The sequence below is a fragment of the Taeniopygia guttata genome, chromosome Z (assembly GCF_048771995.1).
Source record: "Taeniopygia guttata chromosome Z, bTaeGut7.mat, whole genome shotgun sequence".
Lineage (NCBI taxonomy): Eukaryota > Metazoa > Chordata > Aves > Passeriformes > Estrildidae > Taeniopygia > Taeniopygia guttata.
The window spans coordinates 40742928-40759070 of record NC_133063.1 but is presented as its reverse complement, the minus strand read 5'-3'; the positions used below and the strand labels follow the sequence as shown (position 1 = coordinate 40759070).

The window sequence follows — 16143 nt, the reverse complement described above, 5'->3', positions numbered from 1 at the left end:
GTCATTCACAAGCTTGTAGTACATCATCGCTTAATGTGCTGGATGCCTCTGCATTGCTAAAAAAGCTAAGCAACAATCCATTATGTTGCCTGTCCCACCATGAGAGATCTGTACTGATGCTGGAGGAAGGGATAACAGGAATCTCTGAGTTTTCAGGATTTCTTCTGGATCCTGTGATAAAGTGTCCTCACACACTGGAAGTCTTAGCATGGCAGCTCAGGTCTGGCCCAATTTTGCCTATCTACTGTCATCCTCTGGCCCATTGTTATAATTTATTGCCTGGAAAATTCACTTCCGCTTACACATGGGGACTTGTGTTTTCAGCTATATGTCCAAGAAGTACTTCTGAGGGATTCCTCAGATGGCTTTGAATGGTATGTCAGACTTTTCCAGTGATGCTGAATTGTGGAAAAGTTTAGTACCAGAGCCAAATTATCTTTAAATCCTTCCTGTTTTACACTGGCTATCTGAAAGTACTCTTCAAAACATTCATGATGCAAGAAACATTTTACCAAGCCTGTTTTTTACCATTCTGTCTCTATTTTCAGAAGTTTAGCTCATCTGGTCATATTGGTGGCTACAAAGTTATTTTCACTTATTTAAATTTGTTATTCTTGGCCAGATTTCAGAGACCTTTCATTAGCAGACAAAAATTGCTCAGTGAACATGCCGGGCACTTTATGTATCAGAAGGAAAATCATATGAACAAAAGCATTTTTTTAAGGGCGCATCCATAAATAATTTACCAAGGGCTACAAAATTATTTACAGTCATAATCTAATTGTTCACAACTCAAACAAATAAATGGATGGTATAATGAGGAAACATCTTTTATTGATATTTTTATCTCCATCTTTATCAGATGTCACTTTCTGTCAGCAGCAAGCTTAAATTTCTGAATCTTTTAGCACTCTTTTATATTAACACCTTTCAAAAAATATCGACCTATTCATAATCTTCACTTTTTATAGTCCAATAAATGCTTCTAAATTCATCTACACTTGCTTTTTCTGGGATATTTATAGAGAAATATGTACCAATATGTCAAACACCCTGACAGACTTTTCCTTAAAGCAGACATAACAATGTGATTTTGTCATTTAAACTCATACTCAGTAAATAAGAATTTCTGGTTATAAATTTTAACATCAGGCTGCTGTTAATTCTTTAGTGCACACTCAAAGTGATTAAACTGCATCAATAATTCCAACTAACGAAAGGTATTTCTGTTATCTTCTGGTTTCGTGTCGGAAAAATAATGATCAGTTGCTTTGGTTAATACAATAATTTTCTCTTTCAGATGGATTTGCAAGGAGTTTTTTATGCATATATGTATGCAGGTATTTAAACCATGCAAAAATTTGGGGACCATAGGGTGGTCCTGAGGATATAGGACACATATGTGTATTTACTAATTTCCGGTATCTACATTTGTGTGTGTAACTGTGTCTAAATAGCCCAAAGCTAAAATACATTCGAAGGCTACTCACTAGTTACAAATAAGGTTTTAAAAGTCACAGTTCTTAAATTAAAATTCTAGGCCATGATGCAGAGTCAACAGTAACAGAGGTGAGAAAAAATATCCCCTCACAAAGTACAGTGTAAACAAAATTATTAGCAACCTCCCAGTCTCAAAATAAAAAATAGTAACAACCTTGATTCATAAAACAAACAGGCCTCCTTTGGCTCCGAAATAAATACCAGCTTGTCAGACTGTTTGACTATATGAAGCACCTGGCACACTCTTGATACTCTCCAGGTTGTAAATTATAATGAGAAAATTTCACAGACCTGAGCTCAGTGACCCATGTGGTTCTCTTCATCTCTGTGTTCCTGTGATTAACTATTCACACAAGATCCACAGAACCTGGCCTAACTGATCTGCTTATCTTCAGATGTTCAGAAATACCTCTCCATCTGTTTTGAATGTATCCATCCCCGTGGCACCTGGGGTAATTAAGCATTAAAAGTGCAGGAGGGAGTTCAGTTAGCCTGCTTGATCTATTGCAACCTGAGCCTCACTTCAGACCCCAGCCTTCAGATCTGCTTAGGGGTGGGCTCCTGCCTTTAATAAAGCTCATGGCTTAGCCAGTTTTCAGATGCCGAAGCACTTTAAGGCTCTGAAGTTCAGAGGAGATGATGTCCATCCAGGAGGTTCCAAGGAGTCGGGCAGGTCACCAGCTATGCCTGGAGAGGGTCTCTTTGTTAGGAATCTGTGTTTTAGGTACCAGTTAGGTGTCCAGACATTCCGTATCCTAAAAGAAATTGAAAGACAGGTGTTTAAACACCATCAAAATCCCATGTGTCTAAATTCATCTGAAGATAATTTCTTTTTATATTGCAGAAGGCATCTCCAAATTCCCATTCTCTTTAACAGACTCAGCTCTTTGCAAAGCAGGTACATGCAGAACCCCTGCACCAAAAGGCTAGGCAGTGCAGGAGGGAGACTGCCACAAGGGAAGCTGTCAGTTAAAAAGACCCTTGCACCCTTTTTTTCTTTTTTTTTTTTCTCTTTTTTCTTTCTCTTTTTTTTTCGATTTTCTTGCTTAGAATTCAGAAAGACATTTGCTGAAGAATATTTCTTGTCTATTGAAGATAAAGTAATTTTCACCTGCTTCATTAAAGAGGATTTTCCTATTCTACCTCCTTATGTTCACATTCCATTACTTGTCTTCACTTATCACTTTGTCACTAGGACATTTGAAAAGATAAAAAAATAAAAGAAGAAGAAAAGGAAAAACAAGAGAGAGCAAGAGGTCCATACAGCTTTGAGGAAGAAAAGACTTAAACAGGCTGAGAATTAGTTTATACATTGATTTGTCTTTCTTGTGTTTAGAAACCCTGAACTGTGAGACAGGATTTTTTTGTCATACGTCGTGCACACTCACACACTGAGCAGCCTTTATTTGACCTTTTAATCAATCTGTGCCAGTGCAGGGAAAAAAGAGGGAGATACAAGATAGCTTATATAAACGCCAAGTTGGCTGTGTTCCTGTGAACAATCTGCACTTCTAGCCATGGTCAGACTAAACATCTGCTAACGGCCTCCCTCTTCTATGATCCATTTATATGTCCCTCTTTCTCTTTTTTCTTTTGGCTTCTTTTTTTTTTTTTAAGTGAAAAACAAATGGCATTATTGGACTTGCTCCGCTTCAATGCAGCTGTGAATTTCAGACCTAGAAAGGCAGCCAAGGAGAAGTCAGACAGCAAAGCCTTTCTGCTTAGAGAAGCAACGCCAAAACTGCTGATTTGGCTTCATTATGGTACATAATATAATTTTTTTTAATCTATAAATTTTAATATGGTCCTTGGAGGACAAATTTCAAGCTGATGCTTTTTCCATTTCTTTTCTTCTACCACTCTTTAGAAGCAAAGAGGTTTGTTGGAAATATTCTGGGTTATAATTGCTGGACTTTGTAACTTATTAATCCATCTGCGGATAGGATAAAACCTTAAAACTGAACAAATTATATGTGGCTGATTAGATGGTGACCAGGATTGGATTTTTATTGGAGGAATAGGTTTTGGCCTCAATCAAATGCATTCTCAGTAGTGCTTTTGTAATAGGGAAAAGTGTATTTTGTGAGAAACACAAGAGGAAGTGGAGACCAGCCAGCAAAACAAGACTCTGAGTCCAGCTGAGATCTCCAGGTACTCCTATAATATAAATAACAACTAATTATTGTTCCTCAAAGATGCATGTGAATCTTTAGTGCTTCCTCTTGGAGCCAGGCTTTTTGCGATGTTAATTTTCCCTATGGCCTGAAGACTTAAATAGTCAAGTGTTGACTCCTTGTCAACAGCACTGACACACATCTGTGAGGATACTGCCCAGGCTTGTTTTTCCCAGGCTATGTGAGCAAAACCCTGTTCTGATCTGGCAATCCCAGAGCTGGGTCGGTGCAGCACTGGGCCAAGCTCAGGATCTGCAAGAGCCTCCTGAGCTCTTGCTTCCTGAAGGGCTTCTCCTCCTGCACACAACTCTCCCCTCTTCTCACCATTGTCTATCGCTTTGTCAGAAAAGGAGGGAACTCAGGGGAAGTAAGTGACGGTTTAAATTAAATCAGTGCACTGATGTGTCCCATTTCAAATGAAAAAGGTACCAAAAAAAATAAAGGGGGGGATACTAAGTTCCATCGAAAAGGCAGTATGGAAAAATAAGCTTTCAAAGTTTCTCTGTCTCTAGAAACCAATATGTGCATGTGGACCACCTATCCTAAAATCTGCTTAGGATCTGTGACTTATTAAATATGTTAATACACTCATGCCACCATAATTTTTCCTGATTTTCAGGATTTCCTGAAATCTGGAAATCCTGATTTCCAGATTTTCAAAGGTATCAACGTTTCATTGAAAATCTGTAATAACTGTGTTTCTACATATTTTGAATAATCTTGACTGTGAGTCTCGAATCAGAGCTCCCAAGCCTGTATTTCACAACCTACACAGGGATTCTCATTTTCAAAGGTGCCCAGTACTTAATACTCCTTACTGATATCAGCAGAGAGTGTATGTGTCCAGAGCACACTACACCATCTTCTGAGTCCTGTGTGCCACTTGTTATTCCAGGTGACATAAATCAGGTCTCCCATGTATTGCGCTCCTCCCTGATGCCTCATTATTTGAGTGCAAAATCCACTCCCCTCCAACCAAATCACGAACAGAGGCAATCTTCACAAGGGGCTGTCCTCAGATGAAGTTAACCCTAAAGTCAATTAACCATTCAGAAGAAGGTTTTTTTTTTTTTCCCCATCTCCTTTTGCCATGAGACACCTCTGTAAGTTTGTGTGTGTGTGTGTGTGTGCGCGCGCGTGCGTGCATGACCTTATGGAGGGTCTGATTTTCAGGGCAAAAAGCCAAATGATACACATCCTTCCCAGCCCTGGGGTGTTTCATGCTTGGGTGAAGACAGCAGATTAGATCCATCCTTTGTGTCATGGCAGGCTCTAACATGGAGTCTGCATGGGGCATGGGGTAGAGTTTGTGTTGGGAGTTTCTTAAAATCAAAAGTAAAGGCAATGAGGAATGAAGGCACTGAGTGGAGGCCACTTTCACCTCTACACATGCCAAGCCCTGATGAGAGGAAGGCACGAAGGCATTCCCAGACACGATGAGAATGGGGCTGGTTGAGCCAGAGCTAGCTGTGCATTTCCCAGCAGACCCCAGCCTGACATCTATTCATGAGCTGTTCTCCCCACAGTCCCACCTCTGAGGCCCCCAGGGCCAGGTCTGAAAACTGCATCCTCCAATTTAAGCCTGAGTTCAACAGAACTAAAACAGCTATGGAAATCTCAGTGGTGTAGGGTGCTAAAGTAAATTGCCAGTATGGTTTGGAAGTTTGTGATGAGCCGTGCCTCTTCTTCCTCTGTTCTGCTGAAACTGCAGGCACTGATTTATATGTACAGGCAGATTCTACTTGTGAGCAAAATCGAGCAAGCATCGCCAGGAAAAACAGCATTACTTTTAATGGAAAGAATCCATTCGTGACCCAAAGCTCTGAAATAGTTCCACACAATGTGTTGAATACATAAAGTCTCAGGTTTCCTTTGAAAGAAAAATATTGGAGGTTCTGTTCCAATCTTATAGGGGAAAAAGAAAAAGGGAGAGAGAGTTATTTGGTTATGCTTTCTCCTCCCTGTGAAAATCTTCATTGTGGAAACAGCAGGAACTGGTTAAAAAAAAAATCACTATGAATATCAGTAATAATACAGGAAAGTTAATTCTTGTCAAAAAACAAAATTACAGTTCATAAATAAGTAGTGTCAGTGCAAAAAATAATCAAGATCCTCAGCCAATCACTGGCTTCAGTCAATGGAAATTGTTAAGTATAATGGATTCTCTATTTTATTTGAAAACATTTATCCAACAGCCCAGGTTATAGGTCATGCATTTACAGGAAAGCTAACAGCTAAAACCATGAATCTGATCTTTCATAAAGAAATGTTTGACCACTTCTCTTACAAAAACATTGGGCTAGGGCTAAAATCATAAGCCCTCTCTGTATGCATTAGATACACTATGGCACTGATCATATACTACTGAATTAAAAAAAAATAATGCTCAGCCACATTGTGGAAGAAGTCCTGGGCCAGGCTTTATGTATTTCCTTTCACTTTCTAATATTTTTGTCCAAAGCTTTATGCTATGAGATTTGTAATTGCAACAAAGAGGATTAATTTAATATCAATTTTGCATCTGTGTCAATACACGTCTCTCAAAATAAAAGAAAAAACTACTACTTGGATCAAATTCTGAGGAACATATAAATCCATGTGGGAAACTCAGAGAATATTGAAGGTGCTACAATATGAAATGTAATGAAGATTAATAAAGGAACAAATGCAGAAAAAAAATGCAAAAAAAATAAGTGTGTGTAATGGCACAAACTGAAGGGAAAATTGCTTAATTTTGTCCCCTACAGTGCAATTCATACAGTCTTATAATTACATACCCCATCACATGATATAAATAAACAGGTGCCATTAGGAGTGGCTTTTGGATCTATGGGTCTGTAGATAGCTCCTCCACAATGTTCTTTCTTGAGAAACTTCCCCAAAATACCATGTGAACCCATAAACAGACCTCAGATGAGTGTGGTATTTCATGTCAAAACAGAAGAAATAAGACAATTATTTTCTCATCTGACCACAGTGAATACTCAGGGCACCACGGTGAGGATATAATTGATACACAGGTATCTGTACAGGGCTTCATGTAAATACAGGAAATGGTTGTTCCTTCTTTCACAAATGGCGGATCCCACAGTTTAGAATAAAATAAATGTTATAGGTACATAGACAGATTCTAAAATCATAATCCTTTTTGGTGAAGAAAGGTATAAAACCAATGTATTTCAAAGCTTCTGAGCATATATTTCTATAAATTAAATTGTTTGCTGCTGAAAATTATATTAATACTCTACTAGTAGTCAAAACTCAAGATGAAAAATAAATCAACTTTTCTCTATCATTAGTTTCTTTATTATTTTTTTATACCAAATTTAATTTATTTGCTAAGAACTCATGTCTTCTTCATAGAATGAAAGCAACTGAATGGGAAAACAAAAAAACAAGAACATTTAGCACTTCTTCCTCAAGCACAAACCCTGCTGATGTGTTTTCATCAATCACCCTCAACTTCTCCAGCTTAGGAATCATGGAATAAGTTGTTCTTTGTACTGCAGTAGCTCCCAGAGACCCAGCTGTACTGACTGTGCTCTGTGCACATTTGAATATGTGCTTTCCCTCCTGAGCCAAGCTGAGAAGATAATGAGTGCAGGGAGAAAATTCTCAATGGGTCATTTATTTAAGAAGTTAAACATGAATCTTCCAGTCCAGTGTGGACTGAACCCATTAGCCCTGTTTTCACCCATGTGTTGGAGATGTTTTGAGACCTTACAGAGATGTTTGTGTACTTAGATTTTTACTGAGATCATGAACAAAGTTGGCAGAGTCTATTAAGTGTTCAAATACTATGGTAATTAGCTCAGTCTGAAATCCTCACCTGATGAAAAAGTGCAGCAGAATAACCTTTTAATCCTCTTGCCTTCGTTTCAACATCTTATCAGCATTTCACAGTTCCTTCTCAATATGTGACAGTGTAGAGAATTTCAGAATTCATTTCAGCTATTAAATCCAAATGTGAAATTACCGGAGGAATTATCAAGAAATTTTTTATTTTGGGGCTTGAAATGGGTTCATCCATGAAAACCATTTCTAATGACTCAGATAGTGTCAAAGTCACAATGAGAAGAGTGGTTCTGTCCCAGCAGAATACAGCACACAGGTGGTTAAACCATTCTTGACATTACTCTCTGTAATTTAAGATGAGTCAGAGATAGGCTCTTCTCCTTCTGTCAAAATCAACATCTGAATCCTTTTCAAATAGTCTTTATGTTCTTTGGAGTGACTCCTCTCCTCCAACAGGTTCTGCTGGCAACCTGGTCAGAGTTTGAGGAGCTTTGAATAAAGCCCCCCAGCAGTGCTGTTGCTCACAGGTTCTGGGTAGGGATGTGGTCTATCCTCTTTTCACAGAGCAGAGGAGTCAACAGGAGACACGTCAAAGTTGTGAGAGTAGAATAAGGCAGTGGTGGTAGCTCCTCTTTAGAGATTTGATCTCTACTTCTTCATGTAGAGAACAGCCTCATGCTGTCAACCCTGAAGAGAGTCAAGAGCAGAGCTATTTCACCAGCACTGCTACATTTGACAGCTTAACTTGGATTTAAATTTGTAAATGTTAGACTTTTGATTGTACGTCAATGTTTGTAGAGTGTTGTAGAAGCAAGAGAAGACTAACTTGCTCTTTAAGGGAATTTCTTACAGCTTTCCACTGTGTTTGTTTTCTACATAAGAAAAAGGCCCATCAATCATTTTAGGTGAATAGTTATCAGTTCAAGAAAAGAGATGCTTAGGAATAGCTGTGAGAAGCAGCAACCTGGAATTTGCTGGAACCTAAATAAACCTGGTCTGCATAAGTAGAGTCACCTAGTTTACCCCTCTCTTTGGAGAAATTTCTGACTTCAACATCTTCCTACTGACAAAAAGCCCATCCTAATGTAGCACCAAAAAATATCTGAGAAAATAAGGTTGTCTAAAACCTCAGGTTACTGAAAGTCTCAAGCTTTAGATGCATCACCCTCCTGAATATAATCACTGTCTAGTAGAACTGATGGCGAAGATTCAACACTGTTGAGTATTTCTAGCATAGGATCAGATTCAATCAGCCAGAGAGAGATGTGGACATTGAAGGGTGTCTTCAAAAGCAAAATACAAATGTTTTTGTTCAGTTCTGAACAAATTATTGTGTGCTGTAATACTGCCATTGCAATAAACTTTGGGGCCTGAAACCTCAGAGTATAATGCTGTGGATTTCACCTGCTTGAAGATAGCGTTTTCCTTTTCCTGGAACCTGGTTATAGCAATGATAGATAGAGAGAGATACTCCTGTGATTTATATCATAACTGCCACCACGATATTTGATCACTTGTGGTGGGAGACATGGATGCCAGTAATCCAAGAGTTACTTAGATTACACATCCTGCAATGTGTCAGCAGAAATCTTATGACTCCATTTAGTTGTTTTATACTCTATGGAAAATAGACATATCAATCATCTTCAGTTAAATATTTATAACTCACATGATATTTAAAAGAACAATGATCTTTAAGATATAAAAATAGTATACTCACTTAATCTATTCTGCATTCTCACAGAATTAGAGTTACTTGGCAAGCAAAATTGTCCCAGTGATTTAAATCCGCAGCAGGGAGCACTAAAATTAACACAGTGCTGGAGGTTAGATGAAAATAATCTGCATACACAATGGATCTGTGGTCTATCCCAGAGCTTTGTGCAGCCTACCAGAAACAAAGAAGAAATGAGGGAGTGGTGGGTGATGCAGCAGGAAGAGAAATGATGCTGTGGGTGCTTGTCATTCTCTCCAAGATGACAGAATTCTGTGAGGTTTGAAACCTGTGAGCTGGGCTTCCTTTGCAGTTGGGGAAATCAAGGCAGTTAGGCAAGAGAATGGGGATAGATTCCATGTGTGTGCACAGAGAATACTGGCTGCACAGCTACCAGAATGGCTGAAACAGAGGAGAAAAATGGCAATGGCCGCTTGTCCTGGAGAACACTATCTCCAGACACATCACAGTGCAGGACAGTTCTGCCTTCTATTTGCCTCCACCATTCTGTGCATAAAATCAGGTGTTCAGGGGCAAGGAGAACAGCTAATTGTTTTTCTCTGTTTATGTTTTATGTAAAATGAAAAAAAAAAAAATTAAAAACCAACCAAGAGCCATAGCAAAGCAAGAAGTGCCAGACTGGATCAGACACATGGACTAGCTGGGAGCATCCAGTCTCCAGCAACAATCTAGGTCAGACGTCTTCTAAGGAATGTGAACTAAGTCTGTAGAAGGCAGATGTTGGGCAATTTGTTCTCAGTGAGAATTTCATCCTAAATCGAAACAGTTACAGATTCGTCTTAACTCTGAAACATGAAGTCTGGCATTCCTTGATCATTCTGGATATCCTGTTGCTTGAGAAGACCTCACTAATTTCTTGGCCCCAATGACATCTTCTGGTGAATAGTTGCACAACCTGATTCCAGAATTTCAGCTTTCCCTCAGTTTTGAATTTTGTTTTTCAATTTGCCCAAGACTTTATGTTTCTATGTGTGTTTGGTTTTGGTTTGGGTTTTTTGGGGGTTTTTTTGGGTTGTTTTTTTTTTGTTGTTTTGTTTTTTTGCTTGGTGGTTTTTTGGGTTTTTTTTTTGTTTTTTGTGGTTTTTTTGGTATAAATGTACATAGTTCATGGTTTATTCTTGGTTTTAATCTTCGTGTGTGTCCCAGAACTAGAAACTGAACCTCATTAATATTGAAAGATTTCATATAATGGACTAAATGTCTCTATCCATCTGACAAGTAGGATATGAGTGGCATGAGTTTGGCATAACTTTTTTGGAAAAAACAAAAATTTTGCTTTTCATAGAATAACCTGAGTTAGAAGGCACTCTTGAGGATCATTGACACCCAACTCCTATGTCATTTATCCAGACTGGTTCATATCTCTAGTGGTGGACAGAATTTACTTGTACAGTGATACCAGACTCTCCTGTTTCACTTTGCATGAAATAACAAAGAATTCAGATGGTTCAAAAGAGGAAATTTTGGTTGGGCAATTCAACATAATGCCCAAAGGCATTTTAAAACTGGGGGTCGAAGGAACGACACAAAGCCAAACCCAAAATCAAAATGAAGTAGCATACCTCAGGAACCAAACTTTCTCCCCCTGTTCCTGGAGACCTTTTAATTTGCATGCAAACAGAAATGTGCAGCCAGTCCAAAGACTAAAGTGGAATCTAGTTACAGTCTTTGACTACCAAAGAGGATTTTTGATATGAGATATCCAGTCTCACCTTAGAGGGCACCAGATGCCGCAAAGGAAATATCCACTGGATAGGAGAAAATCTTTTTCACTCTGAGCATGGAAATACACAGAAGCAGTTGCGCAGGCCTTCCTCAGAGATTTTCAGGACTTGGCTGAACCCGACCCTGATGTGCTGGATCTAACTTTGAAGCATAATTTGCTCTGACTGGACTGGTGACTTTCAGAGGTTCCATTCCAACCTAAACTACCCTATTAATTTGTGACATTTATGGTACTTACCTAGGAATAAACTACATGAAATTCATCCAAGGTACAAAATGCAATTTAGGACTCAGGTATTTAGAGCAACAATTTAAGCCTTTAGCTTCAAAAAACAAACATGTCTGCAGAAAAATTGTTTTAGAGAGAAAAGAAAACCACAATATTTTTAGATCCCACAAAGGGAAAAAAAATTCCATCCCACAAATACTGTCCAGTGTTAATTAAATTCTGTGTTTGAGCTTCAGTCACTGCTGAGTGATGAACCTGCTGCCGTGATAACCTGACAGTTATTTCAATTTATGACTGCAAAGAAATCTAAAGCTGAGGACAGATCAAATCTCAAAGCTAAGTAGAAGAAAGGAAAAACAGAAAACAAACCCACCAACACTGTGTTTTGACTGCAAATTTAAACCACCAGAGTAAGAGTTTTTATGAGTTTGGTTATTACAGCAATGCTGATCTGAAGCAATAGAGTAGTTCCATAATAATATCTCCTCTGGTTTTCATCCAAAAAGGGTGTGTTGGCACTGATCAAAAACTTCTTCCTGATAAGTATGGGAGAGAAAATGTGGGGGACATAGATTTTTTGCATAAACGAATTTGGGAGTCCTATAAGTTGCCTATTACTGGAAAATATAGCATGGTTCAAAGATCTTACATCCAGTACTCAGTGAAATTTGTGCCCCATAAAATGCAACCCAGAGTTGCTATGGGTATGTTAGATATACACACAAAGAATATATCCACAGGGCAGGGCTCCTTCAAGCCCTCTCAGCAGGCACTGTGATTCAGTTTGTTGCGGCAGACTTGGGCGAGGGTATTCCCATCATCTCCTTTTTGTGCAGCTTTGTACTCTCTGACCATACCCCTCTGTTTTAGGGTGGTCACTGATCTGCAAAACATGATGGAATGGGGACCTCTAATCCTGTTGTTCACTGGAAAAACAAGCTCAGGTCACTCTGTCCCTTGGAGATCTGGTGCAGAGCATTGCAGAGAGAAACCCTGGTAATGAATGGATAGAGTGATGGTGCAATTACATCTGACACATGTGGTCATAAATCAAACCTGACAGAAGTCACAGAATTATTTTACAAATCTCTGTGCAGACTGGAATGTCCAAATCTTTGAGGCAAAACATAAAGCCAAAGTCCTGTCTCTTCTTGTCTTTAATGAGCCTACAACCATACTTTAAATAACTAAGCTATGAGGACTGAGGGCAATGCATTTCCAGATCAAGGGCAGAAAGATATAGATTAAAAAGAATGGGTAGATTGAGGGGTTTTTTTCTCTCTTAAGGCTGGAATGTAGAGCCGTGATCACTGGCAGTATAATGCTGGCATGTGGACTTGTGTCTGTGCTGCCAGCAACAAGAGAAGAGGCTGATGAACAGATTTTTCAAATAAAATATATATATATATATATACACACACACACACACACACATATATATATATATAAATACACACATATATATATATATATAAATATATATATATATAAAAGAGGAAAAAAAAGAAATATATATACATATATATATATATATATATATATATATATATATATATATATATATATATATATATATACATATATATATATATATATTTAAAAGAGGAAAAAATACTTTCATCTCAGAAAGATGAAAAATTATATTGCTGGTTCTCCATGGAAGGTGTTCAGATTCTGTACTGAACATTGGGAGGATAAAAGTCATAGACAGGAAGGCTGCCTTGAAGTCATATCATAGAATCACAGAATCACTTATGTTGGAAAAACTCTATAAAAACATTGAGTCCAACCATTCCCCCCACCACTGGCAAGGCCACCACTGACCCATGTCCTCAGGAGCCACATCCACATGGCTTTCAAATCCCTTTGGGGTGGAGACTTCACCACTGCCCTGGGCAGCTGCACCAGAGTTGGACAACCCTTTAGTTGAAGAATTTTTCCGTAATATCCAATCCAAACTTTGCCTGGGACACCTTGAGGCTTTATCCTATTCATGTTCCTTGGGAGCAGAGCCCAACCCCCCCGGCTGTCCCCTCCTGGCAGGGAGATGTGCAGAGCCACAAGGTCCCCCCAAGCCTCCTTTTCTCCAGGCTGAGCCCCTTTCCAGCTCCCTCAGCCCCTCCTGGGGCTCCAGCCCCTTCCCCAGCTCCCTTCCCTGCCCTGGACACGCTCCAGCCCCTCAGTGTCTCCCCTGTCCTGAGGGCCCAGAGCTGTCCCCAGCACTGGAGGTGCCCCAGCAGTGCCAGCACAGGGACGGGCACTGCCCTGGGCCAGCTGGACAAAAAATGGCTGATACAAGCCAGGATGTTCTTGGTCCATCCAAGCCATCCAATAAAATATGGAGATTCTCCTTTGCCCTCCTTCTGTTGCTGATGTCTTTGCAAATGTTTTTGTTGTCCTTTTTGACAGTGGCCAGATTAAATTGTAGTTGGGCTTTGGTGACTTTCATTTTCTTCCTGTACAACCTCACAACATTTTAGTAGTTCTCCTGAATTGTTTGTCCCTTCTTCCTAAGGTCATTAACTCCCCATTTATTCAATAATTTCCAGCCAAAGTTCTTTGTCCAGCAAAGGCAATTTTTTTCCCTGCAGGCTCATTTTTTGGCATGTGGGGACAGCCTGTGCCTGTGCCCTTAGGATTTAATGTAGGCTTGCCCTGGCTGCCGCACTGTGTCTTGTTTGTCCTGCACAGCTGGCAGTGCTCCTGGTCCCCAGTACTCCCTGAGGGCTTCTTTTACAGGGAGGGAAGTTTGGATTTTAGTGCTCCTGGCTTGGGACCCATCAGCTCCTGTCTCATAAGATGCAGGCTCCTGGCAATTCCCTCTGCTCCCCTGAGGTTCCCCCAGTTTGGGAAACACCTCTGTGAGTGGCACTGGAGTGCTTCACTGACAATTGGGTGGGCACCAGGGCTGCTCCCCTGACTGATCAGGACCTCCTTCTTAGCCTGATTTCTCTACAGTTTTGGTTGGAAATAGAATAGCTCGTACGTCCTGTTCTGAGGGCAGGGCTGGATTAGGTGACCTCCAGAGGTCCCTTCCATGAAATTACTACAAGATTCCATGATTTCCTCCTAAACTAATGTGTAATAGCAAGAAATATCCATCATACTTGGCCATAATCCGGTTCATGGTGTTTTTTCCTACCAAATTGAACTCAAAAAATGATACAATTTTGCAATTAAAATAAGAAGCTTTATTTAAATTGTGTTCTCTTTTTTCTCCTGAGGCTACACAATCTTTGGGTTCCCACTGATGATATTTCACCCTGACACACCACAGGGGTTCATTCCTAGATTTTTTTTTTTGTTGTTGTTGTTATTCTAGTTCTAAATGTTCCATGAGAATAAAGGAGTGGCTTCAAAAATAAATTTCTGTTTTTTAAAGTTTTACTTTACTAATATTTCCAAACACTTAGTAGCTATAAGAAGTGAAAACAGGAAAATCTAATGGCAAGATTTATAAAATCAATCCAACATTGAAATGCAGAATATTCTGTATTAGTCCATAAATTAAAATTATTTAATTAGTCCATAAATTAAAATTATTTCTTTGGAATGTATATACCCTCCCTTCAGCCATTTCATCTATTTTCCATAGATGACCAGAAAAGCTTAAAGATCTTCTTGGTTTTAATAACATTTTTGTTGACAAAATAAGGCAGAAGTTTACAAATTTTGTCTTTCTGCAGATAAGTCATGCAGACCCACCCTGTCACCTTCCTCTAATGAACTGGTCACCTTGCAGAGCTGGCAAGAGCTGCGTATTTTTCATCAGGCTTGCATGTGTAACTGCCTTACAAAGTACTCAGGATTGGGTATCAGTCAAAAAAAGCTTATGCAAAATTCTACCATTTTAGCAGATGGAGTCAGAACAGTTCACTTGCATGCAGTAAAAGCCTTAATATTTACATACCTGGCAAGTTTCCTGTGGTCAAAATGATTGGAGCTTTTGGGGTTTTTTGAGAGAGAACACCAAAATCAGGCTTTAACTCATAAAATATTATGTGTTTCAAATATCAAGGTGCCGTACAGATTTTTGCCCCCTGAAAAGACAGAACCAGAAGGTTTAAGTAATTTGGAGAGGCAAAGTATATCTTTCATCTTGTACCCCACATCCTGAAGCAAAAGCAGTGATATGGTAAAAGCTCAGTTTTGGCTTCTAAGAAATTTTTTACAATAAGGCTTTTCTTGATTGTTGCTCTACAGCCAGAAATCTCACTTCTTGTCTCTCCTGACCAATATAATTGTGTCAACAGAAGTCTGCAGTACAGAGAAGATCAACTTCTGAATTTTACTGTGCTGCTTCTGTGAAGTCCAGTGTAACAGGAGAGTGTGTTATGAAACCAGGCAATAATTTTACACGGCTGTGAGTCACTTAATATACGCTGGTTTTGTCAAGAGCAAAAACCCTTTATCAGAAATTATGCCTGTTGGAAAGTTAGCTATTTCTGATAGCAGGTCCTCAGACTGGAGCTGTCTGATCCATGAGGAAGCCAAAATCCTGTTATAATGCTGTGTAAATTGAAGCTTTATTAGTTCACACACTTCTTGACAATCAGAAGCTTTGGACCAAATGAGATTCTGTCAGAGCTGAAAACTGTTCTGGGGTTGCACTGGTACCAAAGGATGTTTCAAAGGAAGAGCTGATGTTTCTCCCACTCTGTGTGGCTTGGGGTAGGAACTGACATGAAATTTATACCAGTGAGTTTTGACCATTTGCCCTGGCATTGAAGTAGATGAAAGATGGACAAATCCTGCTCAGAATTAGAAAGAATAAAGCCCTGAAACATTGCCACACACCTCTGTTTTAGCCTTTCTTTAAACTATAATATTCAGCTTTAGTTCAGAATGTGGATTTTGTCACATCCACGGCTAAGGAAGTCAAATGTCATTTTTTCTCTCCAATGGGATCTTCTTTTGAAATAGGCATACACCAAAAGCTACCTTGAAATGGATCGGTCACTGTCCAAGCCCCTCTATTTTATTGT

General features: G+C 39.2%; 1 protein-coding gene and 1 long non-coding RNA gene across 2 annotated transcripts in view; one reads left to right on the top strand and one right to left on the bottom strand.

The window, feature by feature from the left end:
- LOC121468089 (urea transporter 2) overlaps positions 1-16143 on the top strand; it is a 293033-nt gene that overhangs the window by 148125 nt on the left and 128765 nt on the right. The gene's annotated exons all lie outside the window — the stretch shown is intronic.
- Positions 810-15738, bottom strand: LOC140681961 (uncharacterized). Its single transcript, XR_012053182.1, has 2 exons — positions 15069-15738; positions 810-2255 (listed from the first exon to the last, which is right to left on the bottom strand). It is a non-coding gene; the product is annotated as an uncharacterized lncRNA (long non-coding RNA).